The sequence below is a fragment of the Charadrius vociferus genome, unplaced genomic scaffold, assembly GCF_000708025.1.
Source record: "Charadrius vociferus isolate BGI_N301 unplaced genomic scaffold, ASM70802v2 scaffold1631, whole genome shotgun sequence".
NCBI classification, from domain to species: Eukaryota; Metazoa; Chordata; class Aves; order Charadriiformes; family Charadriidae; genus Charadrius; species Charadrius vociferus.
This window is the reverse complement of record NW_009647010.1, coordinates 88,889-92,300: the sequence shown is the minus strand read 5'-3', so window position 1 is coordinate 92,300 and position 3,412 is coordinate 88,889.

Genomic DNA, 3,412 nt, shown 5'->3' with positions numbered 1-3,412 from the left:
GATGGTCACGGTGAGGGAGTTGTTTACTTTCATTTTACTAAGACACGTTGATGTGATTCAGCTCCAGCCAATGCCTCTTCAGCTTTGCAGAAGACAGGTCTTCCCGAACAAGGTCTTCTTGACCTTTTATTATTTTCTGCAAGCAAAACTACAGGTTGGCAGGTGATGGAATCTTGATGGAACCTACACTCAGCTCAAAAGTCATGCCATATGTGGAATGATCCACATTCTTGTTTAATGTCTAGAAACCCAGAGCCCAGGACATTGCTGGTAGTGTGGGGCTTCGCCAGGTGGAGCTGAGCCCCCCTGAAGACCCCAAGACCTTCCTTCAGCTTGGGTGCATTGGTGAAATACTCTGCTAGGTCAACACCAGCCCCTCAGTTTTCCCCATATCCTGGTGGGTGGCAGTCCAAATCTTAGCAATTCAGAGCCAACAAAAGCCCACGATCCCCCAGACCAGTAAAAATAACTCCTCAAAACACCACGGGGCATGAACCAGTCCAACCCAGCACTCGTTTAACTTCACACCATCCCAGCAGCAGCTACAAGTCATCAGCAGACTTTGCCCGGTTTTCCCGGGCAAAAAAAAGCATCTGATCCAGTATTACAAATCATCTCCCCAGCTGTGAAGCGAGGAACCGTTTCTGCCACCGTTTCCCTTGGCTGATGCTCACTTAGGAAGGCTTCGTTTAAACCAGCGCCTCTTTCTCCTTCCTGCGCCTCTTCATACACCAGCGGAGAATTAGCGCGCCCGGTGGATTTGTTCTGCTTCCCACTTCCCACCGGGGTTTCCTATTGCCCTGGGTAAAGGGAAGCCAGGTTTCATCTGGGCTGGATCGTTACAATTTCTGACTTCTCTTTCTTGATTTTTCTTTTTTTTTCCCCTCCTCGCTGTGGTAGGCCTTGGGAAAAAGGAAAAAAAAAGAAAAAAAATGCAGCCTTTCGTTTGCTGCGGCGTATTTTCTAGACACGGTGCCCTGACATTGAGAGCAAACAGTTATTAAATAAACGCATTGTTAGGCATGCTTTTAGTCCTGACACCTCTGGTAAATCTGCATTTATTATTTAGTGAATTAAGTGGGTTTAAATCAAGTTATAATCGGTGGGCGCCCTTGTACTCAGTATTTTATATCCTCCTGTGCATGCTTTGTTTGCAATTTCTGTACAATTTCTTTAGGTGCATTATATATTTTTCCTTGAAATAGCATCACACGCTGCTCGGGTACCCGCTTTCCCAGAAAGGCTCCTGCCGTTAACGGTTTGAGGCCCAACCCCAGCCCCCTGCCCCTGCTCTATCCCTCCCCTCCCACCCGGGTCTCTACAAGGGGAAGAAACCTTTGCAAAATCACCTTTATTTCGCTGCATTGCTTTGACAGTTGGGCCAGAGCCTCCCGGGTTGTGGGCTCGCAGCTTGGAGCCGGCGGGAAGTTTTGCCTGCGGGAGACAGGCAGTGCTCAGCCCTCGGGATGCTCATAGATGCCGGGGGTGGGTGAGCCCACAGCTCACCATTAAAAGGCTCCCGTGGGTAGGTACCACCTAGGTAAAGGTTGGACAAGCTGACCCTGATTCTGCTCCTCTACGTTACTCCGGTGACAGCCCACCTGGAGTACTGCGTCCAGCTCTGGAGCCTCCAGCATCAGAAGGACATGGACCTGTTGGAGCGGGGCCAGAGGAGGCCATGAAGATGCTGGGAGGGCTGGAGCCCCTCTGCTGGGAGGACAGGCTGGGAGAGTTGGGGGGGGTCAGCCTGGAGAAGAGAAGGCGAAAAAGGGGAGACCTTAGAGCCGCTTCCAGTGCCTAAAGGGGTTCCAGGAGAGCTGGGGAGGGACTTTTTACAAGGGCATGTAGTGATGGGACGAGGGGGAATGGCTTCAAACTGGGAGAGGGGGGGATTTAGTGAGATATTAGGAAGAAATTCTTCCCTGTGAGGGCGGTGAGCCCCTGGCGCAGGTTGCCCCGAGAAGCTGTGGCTGCCCCATCCCTGGAGGTGTTCAAGGCCGGGTTGGATGGGGCTTGGAGCAACCTGGGCTGGTGGGAGGTGTCCCTGCCCATGGCAGGGGGGTTGAAACTAGGTGATCTTCAAGGTTCCTTCCAACCTAAACCATTCTATGACTCTATAATTTCAGCAGCCCTTTGGGTCTCTGTTTTTCTTCTCCTGAAAAGGTGCCAGCAAGGAGCTGCTGAGTGGATACTGGGTGGCTTTGAGCTCAGGTCAGTGTTTTGGTCATCTCAGCAGCTCTACAAATGTCCATGGTCAGAACTAAGGTCAAATCAGCCTCCCAGCTCCTCTCTGTCACCCTGCCCATGCGTGTGAGGTCCCTTCTGCCACACACAAGGTTGCAATTGCTTGGGGTGGAGGTTTCGCTCTCCTGCACACCTGGCAGCGATGGGGCTTCCCAAGGAAGGGGACCCATTGGTGCAGGAGCTCTGTCACTTCTGGAGCCCCACAAACACAGGTCCCCCCAGTCTGCCCTGTGTAGGCCATCAGGGAGAAGGTGCTGCCCTGTGCTCCTGGGAAACTCAAGGCACAGTTCAGGAGGAAGGAACTTCTAGTTGGCTTTGTGCTGGCTCCTTCCCAGCTGGTTCCCAAGCTGCAGCAGCCCTTGTATACCATCCTCACGTCTCTGGGGAGGGTGCCCAGCCAGATCTCATCACCTGTAAAACCCCAGCTCAGGCTTCCATTGACCTGGGTCTACCACGATTTAGACGGAGCAGCACTCACATCATCAGCTCTCACTCTGTGACCGTGACCAAGCACTGCATCTCACTGCTCACACCCCTCTGCCATGACCCACCTTCCAGCCACAGCCAGCATGAGGTCACGGAGCACCCTCCTCGCCATGGAATGGTTATCTCCATCTCTCCATGATGTGGTCATCTCCACCGCCTCTCTGACCATGATGTGGTCATCTCTCCATGATGTGAACTGACCTGGAAGCCAGAACCTGGACACATCACCCATCACGGCACTGCCTTCTGTGCGAAGGACCAGGAGTAAGAATGACCTCACCTAACTTTTTGGTGTCCTAAGTGAGCTATCAAACCCTGACCTAGCCAAGACCTGCTTTATGAGCCCACCCATTAGGTTGCTGGTTTGGTTCCTACGGTCACAAACATGCAGAAGATAGGGACCGACCAAAACCCCAAGACTTTCCTGGGTGATTTTCCACCGGCCTTGCAGGAAATCCTGCCCACCCTCCCCTCGCTGGCTTTAACTCCACAGCACGAGAAATGGCCTTGCCGTTGCCCAGGTGCTGTTCTTCCTCCTCCTGGCTCTTGTCCAGCTGCCCCTCCATCACACGCCGTGGTACCCTGCTCAACCCCACCGTAGTCACGGCCACGATGCCCATACCTACGTGCTGCCCCTCCTCATTCTACACTGGGGTCAATGCATCCCGTCCGTGTCCCCCCC